The sequence below is a fragment of the Cryptomeria japonica genome, chromosome 2 (genome assembly GCF_030272615.1).
Source record: "Cryptomeria japonica chromosome 2, Sugi_1.0, whole genome shotgun sequence".
Classification (NCBI taxonomy): Eukaryota; Viridiplantae; Streptophyta; class Pinopsida; order Cupressales; family Cupressaceae; genus Cryptomeria; species Cryptomeria japonica.
The window spans coordinates 209,407,210-209,423,464 of NC_081406.1; positions in this window are offsets into that span (position 1 = coordinate 209,407,210).

Sequence of the window (16,255 nt, forward strand, 5' to 3'; positions counted from 1 at the left end):
CCGACACGACGACGATCTCTACCCCTAACAGGCATCTTATCTAAGAAAAATGCAAAGGAGACTATAAGCTAAACATCTAAGGAAACTATAACAAGAAAATAAATAGCAGGGATGAAACCGCTGGGCTACCCCATGCCAAATGCTAAAATGCACAATGGGCTCAATCGAAACCAAAGTACACAGTGTTGAGCATGGGCTCTAATACCAAGTTGTAATACCCGCCAAAATACCCTAAAGAAACTAAACAATAATATACAAATGGAGATAATTTTTTTCTAAATTAACCCCTAAAAACAACTAATGCAACTTACAACATCTCCAACTATTTAGATTCATTAACCAATTAATCAATATGAACATACATCATTTCTCATTTAATCAAATAACGAAAGCGGAAATAACACAACATCAATAATTTTTCTCTAGGGTACTTTAACATCATTACTTAAATCATTTCCACAATAACATACTACACACACATTAGGTATATTTCACCTTCAATAATGCATCATATCCTAAATTCTTTAACCATGAGATATGCAACCTACAACATTACTTACTTCCCATGATATGCATAGTTTTCTTTCTACCAATGCATCTATATGAATCATTCATGTTTACTAAATTCATTTAACATCCTATAACATATTCATTTATTATTCCATGAACATTCCTCTTTCAAGATTATTTAACATTCTAACTAGCCTCTAATCTTTCCATGCGATAATACAAGTAATCCATAATGCAATTCCATTCTATTTTGACTATAATCCACTTTCTTTCCATGATTCATAAAATCATATCTCTACTATGGTACAAATATAATATCTCTAAATTCCAATTTCCTACTACAATTAATCTTACAAATATAAATACATTAAATACATCATGAGCATAGATCCTACTACTAAAGGTTCCATCTACTATATACAAAGATATTACATTACATACATTCCATCTTATCCTTTACATAAATCTGCTACAAGGTACATCCATAGTACATCACAAAGAAGAATCCACATCAATGCAAGAAGAATCCAAGGGAACATCCCAATGGCTAAAAAGCACCAACCACCTGACCATGTGGAACCAAAGGAACCACCCCCTGTTCTAGGAGATGACACAAGGTCCCAACACACACTCTAAACCTAAGTTGGTACCTAAAACCAAGGGGACTAACCACACAAGGACTCTCAAGCAAGATCCTACATAATACAACAAGAATGACTCCCAGAGGCGTAAAACTCATCAAGACATAAATGCATCCAATAAGCATAATCATAAATCAATAAGGGGAAACACATGTAGGACTGGAGTGTCATCACATGCCATCGTCATAACATAGTAACATAATAACACAAGGCACTAGCCTGTTGGACATGTGGAGCCATCTCAACCTATGAGAGACTAAGGGAGATTAGCTTACCGTCTTCACGGCCTTCTAATACTTATCCTAAAAAATCCTCCCTAGGACTAAGTCATGAGGCAAAAATTAATTTATCATCTTATTAAGTAATCTAACTACCCAACCCATCAATTATTAGGTTATCACTTATTTACAAGTCACAGAAAACTCCAATGTGACCTAGCGGTCTAGACTTCATGCATCCTTACAAGGAACCTCATGCAAGCCTATCTCACATGACCCTGATCATCACAAGGAAGCCCACTCCTCCTAACATGGCCCAACAATCAATCCCAAGAGGCTCTACCACATAAATACATGAAAACAATACTCAAAGTAGCCAACAACTTCCACACATACTCTCACAACATATGCAAGGTTACAACAACATCCATATAGCAAAATGAGACTCTTGGCTAGCAATAAACAAAGGCATAACAAGCCATCAAATGCTGCCATCAAATAAAGAATAGCATCACAACAAGGCCTACTCACTTGCTGGTCCAAAACAACATAAAAATCATCTCAATCATTCATGGTCTATCCTCATGGAAGAGAGTCTAAAACACCCACAATGGTATAGAGAAGTAAATATACATAAAACCATCAAAATACACCAAGATTGATAATAGTCAAATCTGGAAGTACTAACAGACCTCAGATAAAGCCTCTGATACAAAAATCAATTCGGGAAAATACTTCAAAAATGACCAAAACTGGGAAAATACAAAACGCAGTCAGGTTAGCGCTTTTGCCTTGCAAGACAATGGTTATGCCATACAGAAGAACACATATGCAACGCAAGACAACGCTTATGCATTCCAGAATCATGCATATGCATTTTGAAACAACACTTATGTTTCCAGAATCACACTTATGCATCCTAAGACAGCGCTTATGCAGCGCAAAGCAGCGCAAATGCATCACAAAACAACGTAAATGCATCCTAGAACAACGCTTTTGTAGAAACAAAGCTTATGCATAAAACTTATGGAAAAATCAGACAACTTTTGGGTAAAATAACAAATCACAAACTTAACGAAAATTCTCAAAAAACATATGGAAAGAGACGCCCAGAAATAAGGATTACTTGGGTATAAACACAATAAAATATCTCCAACTGTACATCAAGATTTACTCACATAACTTCACGGCATAAAATGAGTCGAACCACTGCAAAAACTCATAGAGCAACAATGAAGACAGTCCCAAACAATCACAACTGAAGGACTCACAAAGGAAGACAAATCTCATCTCATACAGGAGAGGATTAATCAACCAAAGGTTTCCATAGCAAATTCACAGAGCCGTGAAATGCCATACACAGGAAAAACCAATAAATCTCCCAGCCACTATATAAAACTCAAACAATATAACGCTTTCCTCCCCAAATATTAAACTTCAACAACATAAAAACTATAGAATGAAATACTATTTCAACGCAAACCCAAAGCAATGTAGACACAAGCATACACGGAGAAGCCATTGAAAACTAATGCAAAGGAAAAGAACTCCAACCTGCAACTTGAAGTAATGGAAAATGAAGCTGAAGAAGAGCTACCACAAGCCAACCAAGTCCAATCCAAGCTCCAGCCAAATCTAAGAGAGAAGAAATCCCAAGCCAAGAAAGAAGCTTGCTGGAAAAATTTCCAGAGAAGAGCAAAAACCAACCCGAAAAACTTCACGGAAAAGAAAATAAAAGCAACAATAATCCAAAACCCTAGCCTTAATTTCAGCCAATCAAAATATTCCATTTGGAATATATTTTACCAACCTACCATATAATATAATTTACTCACCCATTTTGAATTTAACCAATGAGAGTGAAGGGTAGGTAAAGTAAATATAATATTCTTAATTAGCTAAGTGGGATTGTTTTATTTCTTTATTTAATTTAATGTGTTAATACACTCCACTTAGGAATAAAAGTCAAACTATGGAATAAATATAAGCTATAAATAAATAATCCAAAAAGGGGATTAAAATCAAATAAACATAAATCTAATAAAATAAATTAAAGAACCTAATAAATGTAAGATATCAATTAAATATCAAACCAAAAAAGATCAAATAATTAATTAAATAATCAAATACCATTAAAGATTAAATCACAAATATTAAATAAATATTAAACAACAATAAAGCTCATCAATTATTAAATAATCATAAAATCAATAAACATTAATTGTCAAATAAATGTAAATACCCGATAATTAAATATTCAGAGCTTACAAATTAAATACTTTAGAATAAACATTACCAAATATAAAACTACACATCAAGAGCCACATAATTACTCTAACATAAACAAGTAAATCAGTCGGCATACAAATTAAATACTTTAGAATAAACATTACCAAATATAAGTACATTAAATACATCATGAGTATAGCTCCTTCTACTAAAGGTTCCATCTACTATCAACAAAGATATTACATTACATACATTCCATCTTATCCTTTACATAAATCTACTACAAGGTACATCCATAGTACATCACGAAGAATAATCCACATCAACACAAAAAGAATCCAAGGGAACATCCCAATGGCTAAAAAGCACCAACCACCCAACCATGTGGAACCAAAGGAACCACCCCCCATGCTAGGAGATGACACAAGGTCCCAACACACACTCTAAACCTAAGCTGGTACCTAAAACCAAGGAGACTAACCACACAAGGACTCTCAAGCAAGATCCTACATCATACAACAAGAATGAATCCCAGAGGCGTAAAACTCATCAAGACATAAATGCATCCAATAAGCATAATCATAAATCAATAAGGGGAAACACATGTAGGAGTGGAGTGGCATCACATGCCATCCTCATAACATAGTAACATAATAACACAAGGCACTAGCTTGATGGACATGTGGAGCCATCTCAACCTATGAGATACTAAAGGAGATTAGCTTACCGTCTTCGCGGCCTTCTAATACTTATCCTAAAACATCCTCTCTAGGACTAAGTCATGAGGCACAAATCAATTTATCATCTTATTAAGTAATCTAACTACCCAACCCATCAATTATTAGGTTATCACTTGTAAATCATGGAAAACTCCAATGTGCCCTGGTGGTCTAGACTTCATGCATTCTTACAAGGAACCTCATGCAAGCCTATCTCTCATGACCCCGGTCATCACAAGGAAGCCCACTCCTCCTAACATGGCCCAACAATAAATCCCAAGAGGCTCTACCACATAAATACATGAAAACAATACTCAAAGTAGCCAACAACTTCCACACATACTCTCACAACATATGCAAGGTTACAACAACATCCATATAGCAAAAATGAGCCTCTTGGCTAGCAATAAACAAAGGCATAATAAGCCATCAAATGCTCCAATCACATAAAGAATAACGTCACAGCAAGGCCTACTCACTTGCTGGTCCAAAATAGCATTAAAATCATCTCAATCATCCATGGCCTATCCACATGGAAGAGAGTCTAAAATACCCAGAATGGTATAGAGAAGTAAATATACATAAAACCATCAAAATACACCAAGACTGATAATAGCCAAATCTAGAAGTACTAACAGACCTTAAATAAAGCCTCTGGTACAAAAATTAATTCGGGAAAATACTTCAAAAATGAACAAAACTGGGAAAATACAAAACACAGTCAGGTTAGAGCTTTTGCCCCGTAGGACAACGTTTATGTCACATAGAACAATGCATATGCAATGCAGGACAACGCTTATGCATTCCAGAATTGCGCCTATGCATTCTGAAACAACGCTTATGTTTCCAGAATCACGCTTATGCATCCTAAGACAACACTTATGCAGCGCAAATGCATAACAAAACAGCGTAAATGCATCCCAGAACAACGCTTTTGTAGAAACAACGCTTATGCATAAAAATTATGAAAAAATCAGACAAATTTCGGGTAAAATAACAAATCATAGACTTAACGAAAATGCTCAAAAAATATATGGAAAGAGATGCCCAAAAATAAGGATTACTTGGCTATAAACACAATAAAATATCTCCAATTGTAGATCAAGATTTACTCACATAACTTCACAGCATAAAATGAGTCGAACCACTGCAAAAACTCACAGAGCAACAATGAAGACAGTCCCAAACAATCACAACTAAAGGACTCACAAAGGAAGGCCAATCTCATCTCATACAAGAGAGGATTAATCAACCAAAGGTTTCCACAGCAAATTCACAGAGCCATGAAATGCCATACACAGGAAAATCCAATAAATCTTCCAGCAACTATATAAAACTCAAATAATATAACGCTTTCCTTCCCAAATATTAAACTTCAACAGCATTAAAACTATAGAATGAAATACCATTTCAACCCGAACACAAAACAATGCAGACACAAGCATACACGGAGAAGCCATTGAAAACAAATGCAAAGGAAAAGAACTCCTACTTGCAACTTGAAGTAATGGAAAATGAAGCTGAAGAAGAGCTCCCACAAGCCAACCAAGTCCAATCCAAGCTCTAGCCAAATCCAAGAGAGAAGAAATCCCAAGCCAAGAAAGAAGCTTGCTGGAAAAATTTCCAGAGAAGAGCAAAAACCAACCCAAAAAACTTCACGGAAAAGAAAATAAAAATCACCAATAATCCAAAACCCTAGCCTTAATTTGGACAATCAAAATATTCCATCTGGGATATATTTTACCAACCCACCATATAATATAATTTACTCACCTTTTGAATTTAACCAATGAGAGTGAAGGGGAGGTAAAGTAAATAAAATATTCTTATTTAGCTAAGTGGGATTGTTTTATTTCTTTTTTTAATTTAATGTGTTCATACACTCCACTTAGGAATAAAAGTCAAACTATGGAATAAATATAAGCTATAAATAAATATTCCAAAAAGGGGATTAAAATCAAAAAACCAAAAGCTAATAAAATAAATTAAAGAACCTAATAAATGTAAGATATCAATTAAATATCAAACCAAAAAAGATCAAATAATTAATTAAATAATCAAATACCATTAAAGATTAAATCACAAATATTAAAAAATATTAAACAACAATAAATCTCATCAATTATTAAATAATCATAAAATCAATAAACATTAATTATCAAATAAATGTAAATACCCAATAATTAAATATTCAGAGCTTACAAATTAAATACTTTAGAATAAAAATTACCAAATATAAAACTACACATCAAGAGCCACATAATTACTCTAACATAAACAAATAAATCAGTCGGCATACACTGAACTCACCAAACCAAAAGGCCAAGCTTACTAACTAACATGGTGAATTATGCCAAGACTCTGACTACACATAGTGAACAACTTAGACCTAGAGTATGTGAGGGGAAACTCATGCCATCTCCGAACCACATAAGCCATTGGAACTAAGACAAGCTCAGACCTATGAAGCCAAGTGGAGTCGATGTCTGGTACCTGCAAAATCCTGCAACCACAAAACGACAATACAACATATATATATATATATATATATAGAACAAGCAAGTGATGGAGAATCACGACAACACATCCCGCTCGCAATGAGTGATGTGGAATCGTCTCTATCACGAGGACAGTCAAGCAATAGTCAAACACATATCATAAACATCTCATCATATGTGATCATGAAGTATGGTTAGCATAATCATAATCATCATCGAAACCATGATAAATCTAATCTATCAATAATCCATCACATAGTGAGCATATAAAATCCATCGAGTACATATATCATCAAATCACATGATCAATCATGATAGTACCAACATCCATATACATAATCAAAATAGCATATGTCTAATAGTGTTTAACCTCCATAATAAATCACTGAAGCACATGAGTAATCATCATCCAAATCATCAAAATATAGTCTAAATAAGTCTATCAAGCATAATGTAAAAGTCAACTCTAACCAAAATATGTCTATCAAGCATAATGTAAAATGGGATAAGTACCTACTAAATCATGTATGTCAACTAAGTGGGCCACCTCTCTATAGTATTCTCTAACCATGCCATAGATTTCCCATCTCATGTGCATACCAAAGTTCAAAGATAGTTTCCCCTTTAAAGCAGTAGCATTAATGTAACCATCTAGAGAAAAGAACTAGCAAATTATTTTGATACAAATGGGTCATGGTCTTGTAATATTCAGTTGTTATAAGAGAAATATATTGTAGTAAAAAAGTTCTAATATATATTCTTTAGCCTAATTCAAAGTTTGATATTGTTTTATTTGGTATACCAAGTAAAATGATTCAAAAAATAAAGATGATCAATTAGAAATGACTTAAATGGCTTAGGTAACATGCACTAGACTCATGAACATAGTTTAAACTTCATATTGACACATCCATTTCATATAAAGTCACCTAATTAACATTCAACACATTTAATATTTAACTGGATAAATATATAATTTTTTAATAACATGTCAATATTTTTCTAAGCTCAAAAATAACAACATAATAATATATCAACACAAAAATTAAACTATAAAACCTCAACAAAAATGAAAAATTAAACTATAAAACTTGAACAGAAATGAAAATGATTGAAGTATCATTGCTTGGATGCTCTAAATGATTTATGTAGAACTTAAGAACACCATTTAATAAGTTACCACATATTGTGCCTTTAGTATACCTTCCCCAAACTGACAATCCAACATGTAGTAATTGATAGTCTAAATTTATAAAATCTCATTGATGTATGTAGTTTATGTTAAACTAAAGTTAAGCTATAGTTTGAAGTAGTGAAGTGAGTGTTGGCATATGGACACTCCAATGAGACATTGTGTGTGATTGAAGGTTTTGTCATTGATGGCAACCTTGCAATCCTATGGCACCGGCAAGACATCATATCGGCAAAGCATTATTCAAGCAAGACAGTGCACCGGCATCAACAAGATCACTCTTTATCGGCACCGACACCGGCACCGGCACAAAAGAAAATATGTATACTAGCATAGAGGCCGATAGGATTTTTGATATGTAATATTTTGATTATTATTGCAAATCGACTTGGCAAATTGTAAAATGACTCTTGTATATAAAAGAGATCATTGTAGACATTTGTAAGGGTCAGGAAGCGAACAAAAAGGAAAATTATTAGGCAGACCTAATGTGCAAATTATAGGTCAAGGGTATATGTAAAGAACAAACTTAGAACCAGTATTGAATCTGGAATTGGAGATGCTATTATAAAGCAGTACAGATCATTGGATTAGTATAATCCTCATTGTAAGTCGGTGTGACTTCTCATTGAGCAGTGAGCTCTAGGCAATTGGTCTTCCTGCATGTGCAGGCCCCTATTATAAGTAATATTCTCTTATTGGCCAGTAAGTGAATATTGTGCATCACAAATCCCACTAAGGTTTTTCCCACACAGGGTTTCCTCGTTAAACATCTTGTGTTATGGTGTTCTTTTCATGTGGATGTTTTTTATTCTATTTATTACATTAATTCTTGCATACCGGTACACTGATACTTTATGTTCTGCATGTTTTAACTTAAGAAAATTTGAATACTTGTTAGATATTGATTCACCCCCCCCTCTCAGTATCTATGGGAACCCTAACAATTGGTATCAGAGCCCGGTCCTCTATTTTTAGAAGCCTAACAACTTGAGGAAGATATTGACACCGGTAAAGATGGAAAATCTGATGAAGCAACTTGAAGGAGCTCTTATTGACTATGATGCAGAGAAGTTGAAAAATATCAAATTAGAAGATGATTTAAGAGCAGCTTAGGATATCATTCAGGCACTTCAATAAAATCTTACTGTTACAAGAAATAAGAGAAGAGAACTTTGTGAAAAATTGCAAAATGAGAATGATGAAAAGGAATCACTTAATGATATGATAAACAAGCTAAAACAAGAGATCATGACAACAAAAAATGAAATATAGGATATGACTATGAGATTTTGCAAAGAGATTGAGGACAGAAAGAAGAATGAAGAAGAATTGACCAGAAGACTAAGTGATGCAGCAAATGAGAGCACAAGACTTAGCTATGAAAATGACATGTTGAAGACAGATCTGATGCATACTCAGAATGACTTAAATGAACTAATGAGACAAAAAGAAATCTTGGAAAGGGAATTGGAAACTGCAAATCAACATAAAGAAAAATTCAAGAAAATCTCAGAAGAACTTGGTACCTTATTGAAGAATCAAAAACCCAAAGGTGACAATTCTGGAATTGGATTTGAAGTTGGAGAAAGCTCTGGTACTGCAAATACTCAGGATCACAGCAAACTGGTAAGACCACCTAATACTTATAAATTCAATGGAAAATGCTTTAACTATAATAAATATGGTCATAGGGCAAATGAATGTAGATCTAGGAATTATCAGAATATCAATCCACCCACCGGTCAATGCTCCAAATGCAACAAAGTTGGCCATAACTCTAAAAACTACAGAATGAATGTAAGATGTTATGTTTGTGGAAGATTTGGACATCTATCAAATCAATGCAGATCACAAACCGGCATAGGTTATGGGAAAGCTATTCAGAAAAATAATGTAACTTGTTATGCATGTAACAAGATTGGCCATATTGCTAAATTTTGTAGAAGTAAAGGTACACCGGTAGACAACAAAAGTACTAGCTTGAAAGGTAAAGAAAAAGTTGAAGAGGTTAAGCAAGAATTCTCAAAGCAATGGATTAGAAAAGCTGATCTAAATATTGGGAATACTCCTCCACCAGTAGAACCAACAAATGCTCCACCGGCAAGACAGAGTGATGCTCCATCGGTAGGATAGAGCAGTGCTCCACCGACAGGAAGTTCTTCATCTAATTGAAGAAAATTGTCTTGAGGGTTTGGCAATCTAATAACACATGTGCCATTATTCCCTCGGTTAGAGAAAAGAAGTTGAAAACCACTTATTACCAGCAAATAAAGTTAAGTGAATACATAACCGACATGCAATTAATGTGGTAGGTAGCGAAAAGGACTTTATAAAATAAGGTTTTGGCTCCATTTCATTTCGCCGTGATTTCAAACTTTCAGAAAGCGCGAAGATTTCTGAGCTAAGGCATTTCGAGCAAGAAGCAAGCACACTCCAAGCAATCATCCATCCAAGACAGAAAAAGGTATTTTATCATGGCATCCACCTCTGCAATTGAATACATAGCAAACCCTACTGTTGTGGAAGTAATTAAAAGACCTAGGCCCGTATTTCAGTTGGTCCCCGAAATAGCAAAGAAGGATGATACCTTAGGTGCATTTTCTCAAATCCCTAAAGGTGTTGTATATGTTGAAGACCCTAGAATGTATATTCACTGCAATATTGAAGAGTTAGGAGATGAGGAAATCAAAACCATGTACAAAACCGAGATATGTGATGATACCAGCAATGTCAAAGCTGAACACAAAATCATTGAAACCCTAGGATTCACAGAAATCCTTAGCATTCCTGCATTTCCTAAGGATGTGATTAGTATAGTGTTAATTAGAGTTCATAAAGAATTTTTCTAGTTAGATGCAATTCATAAGATCACTAAGCAAGCGGTAAAGGCTATCATAGGGTTACCGGCCACAAGTAAAAGACCAGACAAAAACAAGAAAGTTTCAAATGATTTAGTCATAGACCTAACAGGTGCAACATTTGATAAAAGATCTTTAAGGGTTAATGATGTAAAGGATACAAATGTAAGATTCATAAGCATGATATTAGGTTACAAATCCACTCATGCCAATGGACTTAACTCAGTTTCAAGTTTATGCATTAAGAGTGCTTATGACATGATAACAGACAATGCAAAAATTGACATCTGTGAATGGTTAAAGGATGAATTGATAGACAACCTTGGAAAGATAAAGAAGGATAAGAAAGGAACCTTCAGATTTGGAAATCTGTTAGTGTGTCTAATGCTTCATATAACAAAACAAGTTCCTAGTATAGGATATAAAGAACTTGGATATGACATACTGGTAGGAAAGCAACTAACAGAACTGTTCAATACCATGGGTGAGAATAAGGAAAACAATATTCATGACTTTTTCCAAGCACTAAAGACAAAAATGAAGAAAAGGACAAGGTTATCTCAGGAAATTGTAGATAAATACAAAGATGATATATGCTTTGTTATCAAAAAGGATGAAATATGGATGGAAGTAGTCATCCCAAGGACAATCTGGGTAACAAAAATGGGCTATGAGACAGATGACCACATAGTTGAAAATTATGCCAAAGCACTTCTGGAAGCCCCCAATGAACCTAAGGAGGAAGCATTTGGTAGTGCTGAAACAATAGAAAAACAAATATAGTCCAAGAAAAGAGTGAAGAAGGTAGAAGCATTTGTGAGAAAAGGATCCAGACAAGCAAAAGCCATTAATGAAGATGTATTAAAGAAAACTGGCATAACTGAAGATGAGTTGGCAGCCCCAAAACCTGAAGCTCATCTATCACCGGTAGGTACTTCTTCAGAAGGAGACATGCCAGCAACCTTTAAAAGAGTTGTTAGGAAAAGAGATCCCTCACCAGCAACCACTCCTTCACCTAGAAGGACAAGGTAGAAGCAACAAGTTGTGAGATCTCCGGTCAGAAGGTCACACCTAAAAAGAAGCTGACCCCTAAGAAAAAGAAAAAGGCAAAAACTGACTTGGCACCTCTAGACATTTTGTTAAATGAGATCACAGAGGAAGGAAAACTGAAGATCATAGGGAAAATTTATGACACCCTATCGGCTGATGAGAAAGGGCAAGTTGAGGAGAGTGTAATATTACACATGGACATGTTCAAAAAGTTTTTGATGGAAGTAATAAATGGAATTCCTGATGACTTATACAAAAGACTTGAGGCCAGAAGGCAAGGAGTAATTGAACTGGACAAGAAAATAAAAATAGAAAAACTACTTGCTGTATATCCGGTATAACTACAAACTCTACTAACATCTTGACAACCTTTGTCATTGATGCCAAAGGGGGAGTAGTAGGATGATAAAGTTCAAAGACGGGAATCATATGCTCAGGGGGAGCCCTTCATATTTTTGGTAAATTTTTGGTCTACACATTTTTGGACACCTTTTTGAAATTTCTCATGAGTGTTGCCATCAATGCCAAAGGGGCAGATTGTTGGCATATGGACACTCCAATGAGACATTGTGTGTGATTGAAGGTTTTGTCATTGATGGCAACCTTGCAATCCTATGGCACCGGCAAGACATCATACCGACAAAGCATTATTCAAGCAAGACAGTGCACCGACATCAATAAGATCACTCTACACCAGCACCGACACTGGCACAGGCACAGAAGAAAAGATGTATAACGACACAGAGGCCGATAGGATTTTTGATATGTAATATTTTGATTATTATTGCAAGCCAACTTGGAAAATTGTAAAATGACTCTTGTATATAAAAGAGATCATTGTAGACATTTGTAAGGGTAAGGAAGTGAACAAAAAGGAAAATTATTAGGCAGACCTAATGTGCAAATTATAGGTCAAGGGTATATGTAAAGAACAGAGTTAGAACCGGTACTGAATTTGGTATTGGAGATGCTATTATAAAGCAATACATATCATTGGATTAGTATAATCTTCCTTGTAAGTCGGTGTGACTTCTCATTGAGCAATGAGCTCTAGGTAATTGGCCTTCCTGCATGTGCAGGCCCCTATTGTAAGTAATATTCTCTTATTGGCCAGTAAGTGAATATTGTGGGTCACAAATCCCACCGAGGTTTTTCCCACACCGGTTTTCCTCGTTAAACATCTTGTGTTATGGTGTTCTTTTCATGTGGATGTTTTTTATTCTGTTTATTACATTAATTCTTGCATATCGGTACACTGCTACTTTATGTTCTGCATGTTTTAACTTAAGAAAATTTGAATACCAATTAGATACTGATTCACCCCCCCCCTCTTAGTATCTATGGGAACCCTAACAGTGAGAGCCTACTGTGAGGCCTCACCTCGACTCAGTCTGACATTCAGTGGATTTTATATTTAGACTATTATGGATACTTTATTTTGATGCATTTTGAGACTTAGAACTTATATGATTTCAGGATTTGGATAACATTGCTATGATTTAGTGATTTACTTACATGCTTTATGAGATAGAACACAACATGATTTTTAGATAGGATGATACTGCAATGATAGATGTCGTTATTGAATTTGCAGGACTTTACTATGAATATAGAACTATGATGTATGGTTAGTTTATGTGAATTGGGATGAAATTGCTTATGTGAATTTGCTTGATAAAAGATGTATTTAATCTGTGCAGATGAAAATTTTATGCAAGTAATGATGTGTATTGTTATATTATTGAATTATATTATATATGGATATTTGGAAGTACTAATGTGTAAATTGAGATGCGCAGGAAATTTACCATGTGACCATGGAAAATTACAGAGAATCAAACCTAGACTTATGTATGTTCGTGAGCCAGGGGTTGTCTATTTGGAGAGACAACACCCCGTTTGTGTTGTATTTTATTCGTAACAGTATATGCTGCATGAGTGTTTAGTGTTATTTAAATTTAATGTGTAAAAACCACAAGAGACAACTTCATGTTTTATTTTGAAGAAGTGTTTTATTTGTGTCAATTGACACATGCGTGGATTTAAAATTTAAATGTTTTATTTTGTCTCTTGGTGGGAAAATGTTTAATTATAGTTTTTCTTAAATAAAATAATGTGTTGTCATAAATACTTTGGGAATATAATCTTTGGAGTGGTCAACATATGTTTGACCCGAAAATAAACTTCAGAGGGGTTTAAAATGGGTTAAATGAACACCTAGGGGTAGTTTAATAGGGTTTCCTAAAGCCCATAAGGTATACGTAGGGGTTAGGGGTAATTTTAGGCAAGTTTCTACTTTTAAATGATCTTTTTGATGCTTTAAAAATTGTTTTTTTGAGTTGTGCAAAAATTGAAAATTAGAAGTTAAATCTAATTTAGATTTTTCCTATTCGAATGAGAGTCTTTTTGCATTTTGCTTTTCCTTCCTTTTTGGTTTTTAGAAACTTGTGAGAACTCAGAGAATGAGCTTCTTAAGCAAGATTTTGAGATTTTGAGGGTAATCACCCAGTCTCCATTTTTGGAGACAAGAGAAATTTTGAAAAGAAAAAATAGTAGTTTTGGAATAGAAAAAAAAATTGACTAAGGGTAGAAGAAAGAAGATTCGTGGATTGGACAGCTCTTCCTCAAATTCAAAACTACCATTGGGCAGATTAAGGTTGGTTTGATCATTCTTTAAAATGGTTATTTTCTTGCATGTGTCTGAGTGTCTGATTTGGTGAAAGAAATCTGTGTTTTTGCGTATGTCTTGTTTTAGAATTTCATTTGAAAATCCTTCATTATGCTTGTTGTGTTTTGGGAGTTTTCTCAAGACCTCTTACTCTTGGGAGAGAAGAGGATCTTGTGGGTGGTAGCAGTGACAACCCTCGAGTGAGAGACTCTCGTTTGAGAGCGATCACAAGGGATCTTTGTGTGACCCTTGCTGCATGGCCTGTTTGTGCAATGGGGGTCATAAGGAGGGATATAAGGCTAGAATGCCTTTGGGGGGCATAAGGAATAAGGGGTTGAGATTCTTGATATGTTTATTGTGCCATGAGGTGGCTACTTGTTTTTCCATACTTGTAGTTCTCCTCAGGGTATTGGTCCACTACCACCCTTTGAAAAGATCATCACCAAAGTGTGGTGCTATGAAGCCAAGTTGGGAGTGTGTCTGAAAATCTCTATGTATTTTGCCTTCTATGTGTTTGCCTGTTTGTTACCCGTCTAGGAATTGGTTCTCCGAGCTCAGGGGTGGCTACTAGTTAGCCTAGGTTGGGAGGTGAGCACTCCGTGGTCATTTTGTGATTTATTATGCAGGAAAGTCAGGAGAAGAGAATAGGAACAGTGATAAGATGCAGAAGATTATTGTTGAAGATACTTAAATCCATTTGCAGATATTTGTTTAAATTTGTTAGTAGAAATATACCTCATTCGATGAATGAGAGGCAAGTTGTAATTTCAAAATAGGACATGAGATTTAGCATTATAGTTAAATAAAGAAACACCTTGTAAAGTTGCAGAATATTGAAAAAGTTGTAAAAAAACCAGTTTTGCTTCTATTTTCTATTTTAAAAAAAAGATTGCTTGATTTGCATGCAAAAGTTATTTTAATTGAAATATGGAAAAATCAGCTTTTAAATTAATCATATCTTCATTCTATTTGCAGAAAAAGAAAGAGGAATAATATTTATTGTTAATATTTAAATGATTGTATGCATGTTGTTTTAAGGCATATATTGCAGTATAAATTTCCTATTGTAAGATTTTTGTGTTTTTGGATCCTCGAAAATGTTAGTTGCAAAAAGAAATTACTCAATTAATTTTAGGAATAAAATCTTAAGCATCCCTCTCTACTAATTCCTTAACTTGAGTTGTTAAACTGTAGATTGTTAAATTGCTATTAAATTCATTGATATCAATGTTTATTTTAATTCAGGAAATAAATCTACATCTACTTAGTTTGCTGTGATTTTATTTTACATTTATTTGCTTCAAATTTTAGTAGAGAAAAATCAATTTATACCTTTGATATTAAACAGATTAAAATAAAATCAGAATGTTGATATTTATGCATTATTTATCTCTGTATTAGATAAATTAAAGAAAGAAAAAAAAAACATTATATAACTTATTTTAGTACTTTTTTTGTTTATTTGTAATAACCAACATATAAATATATAACTATATATAACTATATATATATATATATAACTATATATATATATAAATATAAATATAAATATAAACATATATATATATATATATATATATATATAATATTCTTTTTAATTTAAAACAAAAAAAAAAAACTTGCTTGCGGTGGGTATCGGCCGGGCCGAGCACACTATGAAACGCACAGT